Source organism: Chelonia mydas, chromosome 1 (genome assembly GCF_015237465.2).
Source record: "Chelonia mydas isolate rCheMyd1 chromosome 1, rCheMyd1.pri.v2, whole genome shotgun sequence".
Classification (NCBI taxonomy): domain Eukaryota; kingdom Metazoa; phylum Chordata; order Testudines; family Cheloniidae; genus Chelonia; species Chelonia mydas.
This window is the reverse complement of record NC_057849.1, coordinates 145,732,241-145,750,685: the sequence shown is the minus strand read 5'-3', so window position 1 is coordinate 145,750,685 and position 18,445 is coordinate 145,732,241. Positions and strand designations below refer to the sequence as shown.

Sequence of the window (18,445 nt, the reverse complement as noted above, 5' to 3'; positions counted from 1 at the left end):
AGGTAGCTTGATAACAGCAAAGGTAAGGTGAATTCTCTTCACTTTTTCACAGAGCTCACATTCCTCCTTTCCTACTCCTCTTCCTCCTTTCTTTTTCCCTGCTACTCCCACTGCATCCTGGGAATAGTAGTTCCTGGACTCAAAGCTACAGGAACTACCTAGGAACAAACCTACAGACACACAGTGGGTGGCTGCTGCACCTAGCTAGATGCCAAGGTTCTGATAGGCAAGACTAGAAAAAGATACGTGTGGATAGCAGTGCTGGATTCCCCAAAGAAGGTGAAGTCAGTGCCATCTCCTACCCATCCTGCACACCAGCTAGCATAGTTGCCCTGGCTCAGGGGAAATGCACACTGTGTACTAATAAAGTAGGTGCTAGGTGAGGGGCTGCTCAAGCATACATTCCCTCAGCACTACAGGAGGCCTTTGACCTTATTTTAGGCACAATGCCATTGGTCTCCATTCCCTTTTTATCTCATAGTCATTGGCTTTACAGCACCATCTTCTCTCAAAATGCTTAATTGAAAACAAGGGAGGAACATAGGAAGCAGAAATACACTTATGTGTTCTCTCTCGTCATCTCAGTTTCTGCTTAATGTCATCACTTCTGATTGCATAGAAGACTTCCCTTCTGGGTCTCCTTGGATAAATACCAAGCAGGGAACATCATATACAGTCAGTCCTCGGACTTACGGCACAATTGGTTCCTGAAAATTGCATCGTAAGTCGAAACATTGTAACTCAGAACCTCAATCCACTGAATTGCGGGACTGAGCGTTGTAAAGTCGAAACCAATTATCGTAAGTCGAATCAGGGTGTCAGTTCAGGAATGTCGTAAGTGCTGTTCATTGTAAGTCAAATGTCATAAAGTCAAGGACTGCCTGTACCCTGCAACTAGATCTCGCTGCATTATTCTGTACATTGACATTCAATAACAGCAGTACTATATAGTTTTAAAAATAAGTGTAATAACATCTTAACTTTGGTCTGCTGTAACAAATTCCCCTTCACTTTTAAATTGGCTCAGCCAAACGTAATTATTGGGTGATTACTGTGTTTTATTTATACAACACAAGGTTATACAAATAAAGAATTGTTTGTGAACAGTAAACAAAATTAGTATGTCCAAAATATCACTGTTAACTTTACCTACAGACCTTACCCATCAAAGAATAACAACCTTCTCTAGCTTCAGGGGGTGGGCGTAACAGGCATAAATAGTGATTTCTTCTTTAGTCAGGTCCTTTACTTCAGTATGACAACTAAATCTAAAGCTCTAAAGTAGTTTGAAAATCAAAGTTGAAAATGTCATTTTCTGTTTAGTAGAATAACATTGTATTTATACTTTATTCTCAAACTACTGTGGGATTATTAGATGCTGGATCAAGGAGGGAATAGAAAAACCTTTGAGCCAATCACTTCTCACTTATACTTAACCAATAGAATGACAGCACTACCATGTAGGAAATTCCATCTTTCAAATGAGACCTAGAGCTATGGTCCTGATGACTTGTCATTAAAGATCCTATGGTTTTATCATTTGGCAAGCATAACAATCCTACACCCTCTATGAGACTAAAATCTTATTTAGGGTAATTATATTTGCCCTGTGTTCGTGCGTATATATATCTATATAGATTTATAACCACATATTTACAGATAGATATATGGAATGTGGTATAAAGGTTTCATCAGCATGAGTTTGGGACAGCCACATTACTAGGTCTAAAGCCATCAGCAAGTTATGGAAGTCATCCTGAAATTACAATGTTTCTGTAAAACAACATGATCCTTCGTATTCCTGAAATTGTAAAGTCAGTATGCATGGCTCCAACTGTCCAGGCCTTGGAGGAAGAAAAGAAAAATAATAAAATTCTTTAAAACTCAAAAACTTATCTAAATAGCTTTTCTAGTAATCATACTATCCAAATATTAATTTCTGATATATTAACTTCCAAGGCTAGAAACCAGTGCTACATACTTAATTGAAAAGCTAGGAATCTTCCCTGTTTCACTAGTACTGCATATTGCTCTGATTCCTAGCCTTGAGTGTTGTGAGTTATTGGACTTGAAAATCTGTCACCTGACTACAAATCAATACTGTCCATACTATGTATCAGGCTATTGTAATGTTGGGGAAAATTAAGCATTTGGGCCCAGATCCTCCAAATACCTACACGAGTAATTTTATGCATGTGAATAGCCCCATTGATCTTAAGGATCTAGGCTTTGTGGAAGCAATGGAAAGATTTCTTAAGTCTTTTTTTTCTTCTTTCCTTCTTTTCTTAAATTGCTCTAAGGTTTGGAATGTTAGAGGTAGCGTTGGTGGTGACAGGTTAGTGGGTAGTGTACAGGTGAAATACTCAAAGGGATAGTGCTAATGAAGTGAGCTGTAGCTCACGAAAGCTTATGCTCAAATAAATTGGTTAGTCTCTAAGGTGCCACAAGTCCTCCTTTTCTTTTTGCGAATACAGACTAACACGGCTGTTACTCTGAAACCTGCTAAATACAGTTTGTCGTATAGTTCTACAGCAGCAGTTCTCAAACTGTGGGTCAGGACCCCAAAGTGGGTCGTGACCCTATTTTAATGGGGTTGCCAGGGCTGGTGTTGGACTTGCTGGGAACCAGGGCCAAAGCCCGAGCCCCACTGCCCGGGGCCAAAGCTGAAGCCTGAGGAATGTCAGCCCTGAGAGGCAGGGCTCAGGTTACAGGCCCCTTACCTGGAGCTGAAGCCCTTGGGCTTTGGCCCCCCGCCTGGGGTGTTGGGACTCGGGTGGGCTCAGTCCCTCACTCCTGAGGTCGTGTAGTTATTTTTGTTGTCAGAGGAGGTTGCAGTGCAATGAAGTTTGAGAACCCCTGTTTACCTCCAGGAATATGTCCAAATTGTACATACATCTGTGTGTCTTTATATATATGTAAAAATAATGGAGCACCGTTGGAGTGAAAATGATGAAGAAGAAATATTTTTTGAGAATTTTTAAAAATTGTATTTGGATTATATTTTTCATAATATTCCATCAGTAAAGTGCTAATGCATTGGAATTTAAAGTTTTGACAATTTTATATAGAGATATTTTATGGCTGTCTCTTGAGCCCTCTGCAGCAGGATTTAAGGTAACTGAGGCCTTTGGCTTTACAGGCAGAAGGATTGAAGATATAGTTCTGAGAAAGTTTTTATAAACTCTCTCTCTCTCTCTCTCTTTTTTGGTTGATTGGTTGATTGATTCGATTTTTTCAAGGTAGGCTGGGCCTGCAGAGAGGTGTTGGCTATAAGTGGCATATGCAGAATGCAAGATTGTTTGATATAGTGTACAGGTTGAATCATCACTGTTTTGGGAAGACTTCCATAACTCACTTGTGGCTTTTTTTCCAGTACTTTGAAATGTGTAGTTTAAAAGCACTACATAAATACTAAGTATTATTATCAAGTATTATAGTGGATATAAGAATAGGATGAAGTGAGCTGTAGCTCATGAAAGCTTATGCACAAATAAATTGGTTAGTCTATAAGGTGCCACTAGTACTCCTTTTCTTTTAGTGAAGACAGTTATTTGTTCACTTACGGCTTGATCCTGCCAACTGCTTCACACTTTGGCCCTGATCCAGCAAAGCACTTAACCATATGATTAATTTAAGTGGGATTATTCAGATGCTTAAAGTTAAGCACGTGCACATGTGTTTTGCTGGACTGGGACAAGGTGCTGAGTACCTTGCTGGAGTGAGCTCTGATGGCAAATAAAAATATGGTTAGTGGTACCAAACAAAGGTGAATCTTTGCATTATTCAAATTGGGTCTGTGGTGATTGGAACATGGGGTTCTTCTCTGAGTGATGGTCCACACAGACTCCGCTACTGGTGTACACATGCCCATATGCACAAAATAGCCATAGCCAAATGCATAGGGGCAAAGCTTCCTCAGCCACAACTCAATTCTTTCTTACTACACATGGCTGTAAGATGTAATCTTGCACTGTCTGTGTCCCTTGCTTTGAGCAATTTGGCTAGTGCAAGTCTGTAGTTAGCATTAGTTTATTGTTAGCTATTATCTAAGTATCCTTTGTTATTTGGCTGTTCAAATAACAAACAAATGTGTGCGTGCACACACACCCCCACGGAACAACTTAAGATTCAGTCAAATCAGTGATAAGCAGGGCCGGCAAGGAGGTTTCATGCCCTAGGCGAAACTTCCACCTTGTGCCACCCCCCAGCCCCGCGCCCTGCGGCAGCTCCCCGCCGCCCCCTCCCTCCACCCGGGGAGCCATGTGCAGCAGCTCCCCGCCCCAGCTCACCTCTGCTCCGCCTCCTCCCCAAGCGTGCCGCCACTTCTCCCACCTCCCAGGCTTGCGGCGCCAATTAGCTGTTTGTCACACAAGCCTGGGAGGGAGACAAGCAGAGCGGAGCAGTGCTCAGGGGAGGAGGCGGAGCAGAGGTGAGCAGAGGCGGGGAGCGGTTCCCCTGTGCGCTGCGCCCCCCCCCCCCGTTACTTGCTGCAGGCAGCCCTCCCCGTGTCCCCCTGCCCCAGCTTACCTCCGCTCCACTGCCGAGCCCAACCACTTGGCGCCCTAGGCAACCGCCTAGTTTGCCTAGTGGTTGCACCAGCCCTGGTGATAAGGTTTCTTCTCTGTTCTCCTGCTCCCTCCTGCCACCCCAATACAAAGACCTTAGCGTCTTGGGAATGAACTTTAAACTGACTGTAGTGGTAACAGGATTTCAATCAAAGAATTAAAATACAGGCACAGGAGCTATTAAATGTATCTGTTCTTCTAAACAGGTAGTTTTGCCATGCTGAAGTTTTCAGAGAAGAGCAAATCTAGTGTGCTTTTATGGATTTACTGAAAGAATAAGCAAACAAATATGGAGCTAAGCAAATGTGTCACTAATTTATTTTACTTCTAAATCCCTAAACTAATAAAATATAATACAATGCAATGATCAGATCAAGCTTACAATTGAAATTAAATCAATGGATCAATGGTTCTGTTTATCTGGATGGCCAATTACTACAATGAATAATTAAATCAATTGATAAGGTTAATACAATTACTTGTAACACTGTATTTCATAGGAAAGTTAAGGAAGAATGCCTTTCTTTTAATCTAATCAATTGGGCTAAGAGTCTACTAAAATCAGAAGACTTGGTAAGCAGTACAATGCTTAAAATGATTTCTTTACAGTGTCCCATGTTGGTGTTCCACCTTAAGTTTCTCTGAACATACAACCTATGTTAAACTTTATTATTTCATTTATTCCCCTTCCCAAATCAATACGTTTGCATCCTTCTAACCCTTTTACACAGATGCAGAAATTATTCTTCAATCAGGTACTTTGCTTTGGAATAAAATATTTTAACCCCATATAACCTCTTACTAATTAGACAGTAGACTTTGCGTTTTTACTGTCTACCTGGGAAAATGGTTAGTGAGGTACAAAAATACACACACATACATTTTCCAATGGAATGTTGGAGAATTCAGATGTCTCTGAATTTTATACAAAAGCACTCTCATGCTGTTGTCGTCTTAGAGACCCTACTCACATGTCTGGTCTTAGTTGAGAACACATTCTAATGTTACAAATAACATGAGTCCATTTCACATGCAGGGAAGTGGACACTTTCTTCTCTTGCTTAGTTGTATACTTAAGGCTTGGCTTCGCTGATGTTCAGAATCTTTGACTAATTCTCTGGATGGCCAATCTGGGGAGGACAGCACTGCAGGATACAACTTCAAGTGGTGGTATTGGTGTGAGAGAGTCCTGCCTTTCCTTCTCCATGGTTAGTTTTTTGTAGGGTTCAGTGTCCCCTTGTTCCACCCAGGGGAACCACCTTTTTCATAGAATCATAGAATATCAGGGTAAGAAGGGACCTCAGAAGGTCATCTAGTTCAACCCCCTGCTCAAAGCAGGACCAATCCCCAATTTTTGCCCCAGATCCCTAAATGGCCCCCTCAGGGATTGAACTCACAATCTTGGGTTTAGCAGGCCAATGCTCAAACCACTGAGCTATCCCTCCCCCTATAATTGTCCAATTAGGGGTTCCAACATATTGGCTATTGCTCAACACAGACCAACAATTTGGTCTCTTGATCAGAGATCATAGTAGAAGATTCCAGTCTGTGGTGCAGTTTCTTGGAAAATGCTTTGGTGACCACAAGCAGATGTCCTCTTTGTAAGCAGAATGTGTCAGAGGCCCATGTGAGAAGGTGTTGGCAACAGACTTCCATCTAACAGAATAAGGCCCATTCTCACTTTACTAAATATAATTAACAGTTAATCATCAATTACCCTTTCACACAGTTCCATTCACTCCTTGTGACAGTCAGTAAGCATGACAACGGAAACGGCACACTGAGGCGGAGGCCAACGCTGTGGCGGGTGTGTGGCCTACTTCTGTGCCCTTTCACCTAAAATAAAAGCTGATATAGCATTCTTTATTACTACTAACCTTCATTTAGCATTTGACTGAATACAGTTACTCAGGTCCAAACTCAACTCTGGCCAATCTTCCCTACATGGCTGTCTCTGGTGGTGCCCCTCTTTTGGCACAGCAATGCCAATGGATGATGGGTGTTTGGGAGATGGACATGTTCCGGAATGCTGCTCTGTATGTGGGTCTTTCTCCAAAAAGACACAAAAGGTGAGGCAGATAAGACTAAAAGCTTCCTCCTCAAAACTTCATGATATCCTTGGCAGACCTTCTGAGCAGCCTTAGCTACCGGGTCAATCCCATGCATCCAGGGCCTCAGTGAATCAAGATGTCACTTGGAGATCCCAGGGCACTTCCAACAAGCCCCACTGACACATTGATAACATCCTCTGAAAGGGGACGAAAGGAGCATCACTCCCAGCACTAAGGTGAGCACTGATCCCCTTCTCAGTCTATGGAACAGAAAATCTCCTCTAAGTCTCTTGCCTACCAACACAAGAAGCTAGAGGCCCATTGTGGTGCTTCCATATCAAAATCCAAGCTGTCACCAACAGTTTATTGAGGCAGTATGGACCAGGCTGTCGCTGATACCAACCACCTCAGCACAGAGTGCTCCCACACCGAGAATCTTATCTATGGCACCACCTACTTCTTCAACACTCCATGACACAATGGCTCCTGATGCTCAGGGGTTCACTATATCAGCACCTGTGCAATTCTTGACACTGAGGGAGCTTGCTATGGGCCTGGTACTAGGCTGATCTCTTATTGAGAGACTTGCCCCTCTTCCACCCACAGTAGTGACTGCAAGACAGAGCACACCCAATAGAACTGCCCTACCTCTTGAATAGGTGTATTCCTTTTTGTCTTCCTCAGAAAAACATAGTGGGATTCCTCCACTGAGCATTCCTCTTCACCTCAGTGGGTAACATAGTGGGAGTCTGGCTAAGAATCTAAGGAGGAATCTTTGAGGAGTGCCAGGAAATCAGTGGAGCAAACAGGGAGCACCCCAGCAGATAACCACCCATGTCTACTCCCCCTGACTAGTCAAAGGCCCTGGGGTATGAATCCATAGTCTACATCATCACCATCATCTACAATTCCCAGACAAACATCCCCAGTCATCACAGGCACCTCATCTATCCCAGGCCCAACTTTGCGGGGGTAAGGAGGAAGATTGGTGCCTTCAGTGGATGAGCTGAAATATGATTTATTGTTATGGGACAGGCACTCTCATTTTTTGGTCAAGCTCCCAAAATATCAACACCAGTAGTTGAAATCCCTCATGTTGGAGGGTCAGTTCATGGCCTGGACAGCTCTTCAAATAACTTTAGATGCATCTGATGCATCAGCCAGGAGCAGTTACTTTTGCCTGCCTGCATCAGGAATATTCTCATAAAACTGGTGGATGGTGTCATGCTGTCAGAGTGGCTCACGTAGAGTGAGTGCCTGTGTTGGGGTACACTGTCAAAAACAGGCCAGGCACTCCAAACTAGTGATGTGTTCTGTAATTAGATTTCACCAAACCAGTAACAAATGTGTGCTGCTGGGCCACTATAACAGTCTTACAGTGGAGTCACAGACATTCCCCCTAGACTCTCCAGTCTACCTTGCCACCCAGACAAACTGGACTTAGTGATAAATGGTCACTTACACCAAAAATCACACCATATTCAGGTTGCTTCCAGTTTCAAGAGACCAGTCACTTATCCCAGATCAAGTGGTACTCTAGATCCTACACCAAAGACAATGCCTGTTGCCAATCCTGTATTATTAACTAGGAAAAAGGAATAAGAGAGTTATTTACAGGTTAAAGCAAGCAAACAGACACACAAATGAGTTACCATCTAAATCCTAAGAGTGATACAGTGGTAGTTATCTGTCTATTCAAAGTATCTTTCAGGATAGACCCAGGAGGCAGCCCCGGGAGATCTGTCTTCAGTTTAGAGTCTCTGCCCCTTCAGAGTTCAAACAGCCAAAAAGATGCAGTTTCTTCTTGTCAGGGATTTTTATTCCCTTTCCCCAGAGTTCAACACGGTGGGGCGAGTTCACATGCACATCTCTCTTCATGGGCAAGGGGGCAGCAATCAGCACAGTTTTTTGTCCTCTGGTGTTCCGCAATGCTTTGTCTGGTGTCTATGGGCCTTCTTTTGCAGAGCAGGAAATAACACCTCCTGTGGCAAATGAGTATTTCACATTTAAAAAAGTTTCTCTCTTGACTGGGGCTTACCATTTCAGAGCAAACACTTTTACAGTTACAGAGCAAACACTTAACTATTGCCTTATAACGTGGGATATAGATATTATAAGGGAGATTAATGCATACAGAAACATACAAGTACTTCATAGAGTCTAAACACTAAATACTTTCTTATAAAATTAATACCTATTTTCAGCAAAACTAACATACATGTGACCTGGTCTGGTCTCCAGCTATGAAGCTGTCAGTTTTTAGCTAATTCCTGCAGCCTGGGCAAGAGCTGGCATCTGGCCTGCCAGCCTCACAGATGGAGCCAACCCGAATGTGCAGAGTGCCCTTTTCAGTGCCATTAACAACAAAAACCTCTAGTTTCTTGAGATATAATTCAGGGGTGACGATCTCCTCAGGAGACTCATGCATGTAAATGTAGAACTCGGCTATTTGACTGGAGTGCAAGGCTTTCCTGCTTCTCAGTGAGGGTTTGACAATCTAAATACTCATAGACAACACCACAGTGATGCACTATATCATCAGGTAAGAAGGATCTAGATCCTTTCCACTCTTTCAGGAAGCCATGAATGTCTGGAAGTGGTGTATCAGTCATCACATCACACAAGTAGCCCTACACCTTCCTGGCCTTCAGAATACCCAGCAGAGATTTAGCTGAGAACCATGAATGGTCCCTCATGTCTCCAGTGTTCCAAGACATCTTTTGCCGATGGGGATTTCCAAAAGTGGAAGTAAGGTGTGAGACCCAGCTTTCCCTCAGAGGCCTTTTTCATCCCCTGGCTCTAAATCCACCACTATCTATTGTATCCAGGGTTTTGATGATGCTGAGGAAAGACACAGGTTGCAACATCTTAGCCTTAGTGTACACCAGACAATTTTGGTATTCTGATCTAATGAATCTGTTAATACAGAGACTGATCATCTTACCGCTTCTGTCCAACCTGATGTATCAGAACCATGGCTGGATCAGACACTTACCCGTGACAGCTTGGATGCTGGCTGGATGACATGTTCAGAGAGAAGCTGTTCTGCTGCAGTTCAAAACATCTCGCTTCAGAACAGAAAACCGTTGCGTAGCCTGACATACAAAGCCTTCCATCTGGTCAGTTCAGCCTCAGTGCTCACCACTGACCGTTCCAATTCCAGCAACAGTGGATTGTTTACTTTTCCTGAAGCAATCAGAACTGTCGCTTAGCTCAATAAGAGAGCATCTGGCTCTGTGACTTTTGCTTCTAAGGCTACTGCATTTTGTCTTACCCCATTATGCTGACCTTTCTGAAAAGGCTCAGACGTGTTTTCCCACTGCTAAGAGAACCCCTTCCTTCCTGGGACATTAATGTGGTAATAACTGGGTTCATGGATCCTCCCTTTTGAGCCTGTGGCTAACTGCTTCCTTTACCACCTGTCAATGAAGATGGAATTCTGGTAACCTTTATATCAGCTAGGACTGTGGGAGTGAATCAAGCCTTCATAGGTCCCACATAGATGGTCTTTCACAAGGACAGAGTCACCCTTCGGCCTCACCCAAAGTTTCTGCCCAAAGTAGTTTCAGACTTCAACATCAGTCAGCCAATTCAGCTCCCAGTTTTCTTCCCTAAACCACACTCTGGCTCAGGTGAAATGAAACCACACATTGGACAAGCTGAGAGCACTGCCATTTTATTTTAGGTAGAATTAAATAATGCTGGTGTGCTCCTTGACTGTTTGTGACATTCACTGAACAGGGTAAGGGACAACACATATCGTCCCAGAGACTAAATGGGTCTCAGATTATATCCAGGATTGATTTAGAAAGATCCTCTGGATTATAGAAGAGCTTGTTCTGCTATGGCTCAAGAAACCTTTGAGGTCTTTTTGGGTAGCATCCTCATTCAGAGACATATAAAGCAGCAACATGGAGCTCAGTCCACACATTTACCATTCACTATTCCCCGGTGCTTGCTTCGACACCAGGTGCTTCTTTTGGGAGGGCGGTCCTGCAGTCATTGTTCAAGTAGGCTTCCATTCACCTATCTCCTAGTACGAGGGCAACTGCTTGTTAGTCACTAAGCATGGAATTTGTGTGGGTAATTACTCAAAGAAGAAAGAACGGTTACTTACTTTACAGTAACTGTATTTCCTCAAGATGTGTTATCCACACAGATTCCCCACTGACTGGAGTCCTGCTGCTTGGGATTCTTATTGGCGAAGAAACTGAGTAGTTGTTGAGGCCACCCCAGCCTTTGTTCTCACCATTGCTGTTGGGATTGCTTCCAAGACCTTTCCACTCATCTTATCCAGAATGCTTCATCCAGTTCTCTGGGATCAAAAAAATTCAGTTCAACTCCTGCTTGCCACTCAGGTTGCTTTATTAGGTTATGCCTATGCTAGCCAGGCCCAGATGCAGGGGGGTCAGATACAGAGTGATACCACAATATCAATTCATGTCACACACCACACAGTTTATATACCTCTTTCTTAGCTACTAACATTTATACTTATCCTTCCTGCATATGAAAAACCAATCATTTTGCAAATTGTGTAAGGCAAGCTTATTAGTTCAGGATGTTTCTGTCTACTTTGTTTACTGTGAATATACCCACAGTATATTGTCTTCTGGGCACACCAGGGGAGATACGCATTCCCCAAGTGCCATTCTGCTCTGGGAAGAAAAGCTCTGCATCCGGATCAGAGTAGAGCAACATTTTTGGCCCTTCCTGTTGACAATGTGCTAGTTGCCTTTTGGGGGGCTTGGAAGGAATTTTCCGCTCGTTGCCAGATTGACCTGGGCAGTGTGGGTTTTCTCACCTTTCTCTCAGTAACCGAGGGACATAGGATGGGAGGATGAATTGTAAACTTCATTTTGTCACAACTTGGCAGATGCCAGCGCAGGCACTCCATATGCTGGGGGTCCGGTTTCCTGATAAACTAGAAGTGGATTAGAAGGCATCTCCTCAAGGAGGTGAGAATGGGGTTGGGGCACTTAATGTCTGGTACAGCAAGGAGACAAGCCTTCTTCCTCCACCCTGTTAACTCTTTTAATTTCAGCAGTCATTGCAAAAGTAGCAAACAACTATTTGTAACTTAAAAATCCAGGCAAGTAAGGTTGTTGGTTGAGATCTAAAATTCATAGGCAGTTAAAAGTAGGCTTAAATGGGGTTAGAGTTGAAAATTGCTTTCTCCTCTAATGCTGCAATTTAAAATCCTCTGATAAATTCAATCCAATTAACAGTGAGAAACTCATCATTTCCCTGGTTAAGATGAAAAGCTACTTGTTCTGCTGAGAAAATGGGGAAAAAATGCCACACCTGATAACTGGACTTGGGGGCCGCACATAAATGATTCTTCACTGTTTCCATTTGCAAAGCTGACCAGAAACTTGTCCATGCATAACAGTTTACTAATATGGTCTTGCACTACTCACCCAACAGGACTGCCACCAAAAGAGCCTGTTATTAATGTATGTTGAAAGGCCAACAGTTTAATCAGCTACAAATAAATTAATTGCTGGCATCACTTGTTCATATTTTTCCCTGTCTTAAAAAAAACCGATAAAATTATCAGCTTTAAGTACATTATGGCAATTATATTTCATAAACTCTATTTTGATCTTGCTGGTATCTCTAAGTTCCAAACGACATTAGTACTGAAAAGTACTGATTATTAAGTGGCTGCAAGTCCCAGGTATACATGCACAAATTAGTGTTCCGACAGCCCTTAAATAACAGTCCTAGTGAAGTGTAGTTCATTTAAAAAAAGGCAGTGGATGTCTGTAGGATTTGCTTGGGAATATAGGTGCACTGATAAATAGGAAATGATCTTGGTTATGTTTAATTAAAATAGCTATATAAGTAAAAATGTATTTTATGGAATATACTTGTTTTCTATTTGGGGAAGATTTAGTTAATAAAAATACATTGAATACACGATTTCTTAACCTACATCATAGTACCCTTAAGTGCTTAATACCATATGATAGAAAGGGAGCTAATATTTCTTACCATCTGTGATAGTTGTAGTAATATGCAGCAGGTGGATTGTCATTTTATTTAAAGCCAATCCAATATTTAAAAATGCCAGCCTTTGTGCCATACATCAAATAGAAATGTAAAGGTTCCTACTGTAAATTAAACTCCTGAAGAAAGATACAAATATGTAAAAATATAAATCTGAGATATAGAAAAAAATCTGTCAATATTTAAAAATATTAAAACAAAAATATTTTAAGTAATTTTTCCAGTGCAAATTGTAAGTCCAGAAACAGATACTTATTGTTAGATAAGTAGGAATAGTGACAGCTTCATACAATCATTCATAGTATTTCCCACCCCAACTTTCAAAAATCATAAGTCAGGTCCCAACACTGAGATTAGATATAAAATCATGATTTTTTAAAAAAATAAAAAATTAAAGATTTTTTTATTTCCCTTCTAGCTTTTGAGTGTTTCAGTTATCCCTATTTCACATTTTTCAGTGATAGACACGGGATAGATACTTTTTTTTCTAATGAAAGCTCAGATTCTCATGATGGCAGGATCTGGGGCTTTCAGAAAAAACCCTCCAAATATGGCAAACATATGATAAAATCATGGAGCCTGGTAATGCTGCTTCCAACAAAAATAAATAATTATAACTGTGGAATGAATAGAGCATTAAAAAAGACTTAGATATGAACCAGCTATCCCAATCCTGAACACATACAGTAAAGTGAAAAATTGCTTCTTTGGAACTACCGTGTAATCGTTCTTGTTTAAAATTATTAGCATACTCTAAATCTTTTCTAATGATTATTTGAACTCTGGCTATTGTTGTTTGGTATAAAATTATTGAGACATTTTTACAGCCATTTATGCTACCATCTGTTGGGCTGAACGCAGGCAGTGACATCAATCAGCACCCTTCTTTCACTTCAGCAATAACATGAATATCTAGAAATGGAACAAAGTCTCGGTCACAAGGGTGACACTTTCAAACACGTTGCCTTCGCAGGAAGTTTATAGAAAGTGCGTCCACTGTTGGCTTCCTAGCCAAAATTTAAGTACAGCCTGTTTTCTATATTAATAATCACTACTAAACTGGCTAAATGTGACATAATTATCCTCCTGTGTTTGCTTTTCCAATGTTCTGTCCACTGATCTGTTTAATTATATTTTTTTAATTGGTCAGAACACCATTTCAGCTACTCCTAGGTTATGTAGTTTCAAAACAAGGGGGTAAGAAAGGTGTCGGAGGACAATTATCTAACCTCTTGGGATGATACCTGACCTGCTAGAAACTGGTTTTATTCATACCATATCTACATAAAGTGATATGAAAAATTTTAGCCACAAATAAGCTTTCTGATTTTAACTTGTATAACTCAGACCTTACTCATACATGACTATATATCAGTGGTTCTCAAAGTTTTGTACTGGTGACCCCTTTCACATAGCAAGCCTCTGAGTGCGAGCCCCCCTTATAAATTAAAAACACTTTTTTATATATTTAACACCACTGTAAATGCTGGAGGCAAAGCAGAGTTTCGATTGGAGACTGATAGCTCCTGAACCCCCGTGTAATAACTTCAAGACCCCCTGAGGGGTCCAGACCCCCAGTTTGAGAACCCCTGCTATATATAGTGCTATTTCGCATTACAGTTTAGGCCCAGATTACTTGCTCAAGTAGTCCCTCCTAAAGTTAGTCTACCAAATCACCTGTTCTAAAGCTGGCCCATTTAATTGTACTCAGTTTCTGTCCCTCCTGCTATTTTTTATAGAAATAACTGTTTTGTTTTGAAAATTTGCATTTAAAAAGAAAAAAAAAACAATGCAACCTGGTCTGAGTCATGGTTTAGCCTAAAGGAAATTTTTTACAGCTGAGCTAGCTTGGTTAATAATGGAAATGCTGACATACACTTATCTACAGCTATGAAAACACTGTCAGTGCCACTGTAATAAAAAAACTCTATTATTTATTTATACACAGACCGTTTAAATGCTATTGACACAAACCACTAAAAGCAAAAAAAAATAAAAAAATAAAATAAAAAATCCTGGTTAATTCTGCGTGTCTACTGCATACATTGCAACAGGCACAGCATACACTGACGCAGCTGTATCTAGGCCCCGTGGTGCAAGGTTAGAAAATTGCACCACCCTCAGATATGGCCAGAATAGCACTTTAATAGATTGTGTTATATTAGGGATTAGATTTATCGGCAATTTTCTAAACATTCAGTATGTCAATCTGGTAATTGGTTTCAGATTTAGATTTTCATTTTAAAGAAAAAGCCTTCCTTCTCTCTCCAAAATAGAAACAAACACAAATATAGAATAACCCAAACAAACATGGAGCTAAGTGGCTCAGTGGTAATGGTATATGGAATCTTCCATGTCTAAGTGGATGATTAAAATCTACTCCAGTTCAACAGTGTCCACTTGGTAGCTTCTGAAATAAATGCGCAGAACTCAGTCAAGTTTCAGCGGCAAGTATCTACAATCCAAGTTTACAATTGGCAGACTTGGCTGAGGCCAAGGGTACGGAGACTGAGCTACCTGCTCTTCACCAGGGGTGATACCGCCTAGATAGAGCTGATATGTTTTGTCCAGAAACTGTGGGGAAGCTTGCTCTGGCACTTTCCTTGCCATGTCTTCTGTGTATAAACAAATGACTTCATTCTCTAGAGCTGTATCTCATTACCTTTCCTGCGCAATACATACACATCAACAGAAAATTTTTTAGCATACCTAATTAAAAAAAATCTAAATATCTGCTCCAGATGGTTATTCTCTCGATATTCTCTGTGGGACATTATGGGCCAGATCATCTGCTGGTATAAATTAGTGTAGCTCCATCAAAGTCAGTGGAGCTTTGTCAATTTACACCAACAAAGGTTTTGACCACATACCTAGTATAACCATGAGGGGAACCGACTGTTGTGTCACTAAGAGCTCATTTGAGCAGAGTGCTAAGTGTTCTGTGTTCCTGTTGGCTTCACTGGGAACCGAGGATGTTCAGTATGTTGGTGTGGGGTATTTAGCAACATTTAGCATCTGGTCTAAGAGAGCAGTATGATGTCAGATGAGGAATACACTGTAGAAACAGATAATAAACTGAATTCCTTCCCATGAATGCAGAGGGACTAAGTTGCACTGAATGGGAACCTTCATGGGGTTCCACCAGGGGAGAGCAGCTTTGAACTCTGATATGTGCTTTAGGGAACTACTGTTGGCAGAGACAGCAAAAAGATGCACTGAAACGTTGGTGGGCTGGTCTGTGCCTTCTACCTCCCCCAGTGAAGCAATGGTTGGGGGCTGTTTGCAATTCTATTCCCTCCCTACCTTCTCCTTTCTCTTCTTTGGCATGACTGACTGTCTGCAGGCCTTTCCTCTAGACAGTCTTGCTGCTGCCTGAGGCTGTCTTATACTGTCAAACTGCCGGTGGTGTATCTAGCCCTAGGTTTCAAACAGAAAACTTGTTTACAACAGATAGCAATAGTATATTTACAGAAAGGATACAAAGAAATTCACAAAATATATGAGGCCAGATTCTTCACTGATGTAGGCTGGCATAGCTCCATTGAAGATAATGCAGCAATGATAATTTTCACCAACTGTGAATCTGGCTCATAATGTATAAAAACAAACAAACAAAAAACCTTGGGTGTGTAATCTTAAAACACAGCCTCTTCTGCCTGGTAACTCCTGGATGCTGCAGTGATGAACATTGTAGAAACTGCTAAAATAGACAAACGTTAAATTTGATTTCCAAGTGTTCAGTTATTCTTTAATCATTTTCTTCTTAGATATTCTCAAGTGTTTTTATTATCCTTTCATTCAAGAAGCAGTGAACTCTAATTTTATTTAGAAAATGAAGGCAATTTTAGTTGAAGTGTTGGTAAAACTCTGGTCAGAGAAAGCTATAAAACTCATGAAGCGTAACCTAGGTTGTTTTTATTACTTCAGTCCTAATGACATTATAATCAGTAACTGAGTACCTGAGGATATTAAGATTTAACACTTTTTCAACACCTTCACCTGAAGTGTCTCTGCCTTCATCACAGAAGTTTATAACTTTTCTTAGGTATGAAGAAAGGAGATTAAGTCCTGTCTCTTTCATCTGGCTTTTGATTGATTTTTAACTGATGTGTTTTAGACTTCTGTTCTCTCCACTGTAAAGTCCTCTGAAGGGCTTGCATTAAGGATGCAGTATAAAATAAAGAATGTTGAATCTTGATGTACTTGCTCAGGGAGTCTTCAGGCAAATTCCCATTGATTTTAGGAGACGCTGTGTAAGGGCCTCCAGATTTAGCCCAGAAAGCGGAGTAAAGTGTCATGGATATTATAAAATATATAAAATAAATCAATAAAAAGACAGGATGTGAAGTTAACCATACACTCAGTACAAGCTGGAAGAAGCTCATGTGAGCCCCTTAATAGAAAAAACATTGGGGATCTATAAAAGAGAATCTTAACTTCTGATTTTTTTCTTAAAATGTCTAATCCTTTTTCTTGTAAGAACAGTGTTGAAAATGTAAACCAATATAAATCATCTTCTAAAACTGAGAGAAATATGCACCTGTGCACCACTACTGCAGCAGGAGGTTGCGAGGAATGTTTCTTTGTCTGCCCCAAAATGTTCTCCACTTGTTTACATCAGTTTTTTTGCTGGTGTGTCAGTGACTTTATTAAAATCAGTGGAATTATATTTCAGTAAAAATGGTGTAACTGAGTGGAGAATAGGACCATACAGCAAGCTCTCCTTGTAAAGGAATTTCAGTCCTATCTGAGGGCACTCACTGCTGTAACTCTGTGGTTGTGTTAGGGAATTGATTTCTGTAATATCTTCCCCTCCCCTGATGAAATGCCCGTAACTTTAGTGGTTAAAACGTTGCTGATCCTGTGGAACTTCCTCATGGTTCTGTCATGCAGGAAGAAAGACAAATTGCAAGGGATGTGATTTAATTAGGCTGCAGTGTTAGTCAGATAACATATCTGGGAATACCCAGTAATGACTTGTACAATGCAGGTCATCATTCTTTCTATATTGTTTCCATCTATTTGGGAGGGCTGCTGTCACCCCTCCCGCTCCCTAAACTGCTGGAACCCCACCATCTCCTCCCCTCATATGAGGATTAAGGGAGGCCGGAGAAAGGGGACGGGGGGATTGTCTCCCTGCTGTACCAAATGTTAGCAGACCCAACCCCCTGTTTTCCAAATTTTGGTAGGGGATGTCTTCCTCTAAAACCACTTTCAACTCCTGTTTATCAGGATATCATATTCCCTCTGTAACCAGTACCTGCACTGCCACCTACTAAATTTCGACATCTTGGTCTAACTTCTTTTCCTACCTCCACCAGGACCCTGACCTGCTCTGGGGAAAGTGAGAAACCCCACCGCACATTTCCACACTCAGTGAGGTGAGGTTCTGTGGGCAGTTAAAGTAGATGGATTCTTCAGGAGCACGACCCCTGCAGGCGCTGCCAAAGAGCTAGAGGTTTTGAAGGGAAAGAGAGGAATTTCAGGAAAACTGGACCTTTGTGTGGATTCCCCTAAAATCCATCAGTTTGGGAAGTCCTGTTTAAAAAATAGCATGTAATTATGTAATTAAAGACCATATAATCATTTCTACACACAAAGGGGGTGAATTAAATTTGCATGGACAACTTTAATTTTGCCATTTCCTAAACTTTTGCCCATTTGACTTTGCAACCATAAAAAAGTTCTTTTAGCAGAGGTTTTTAATGTAATTGAAGAATAGATTGAGCTTGGATGGATGCAGAAACAATGGACAGTTGATATAAAAAAAGCCAAAGCAAAGCATCTTGGTTAAGAGATTTATTATTATTTTTTTAG

At 41.1% G+C, this 18,445-nt stretch overlaps 1 protein-coding gene across 8 annotated transcripts in view; it reads left to right on the top strand.

Moving 5' to 3' along the window:
* DMD (dystrophin) overlaps positions 1–18,445 on the top strand; it is a 1,912,888-nt gene that overhangs the window by 1,048,376 nt on the left and 846,067 nt on the right. The window lies entirely within an intron of this gene.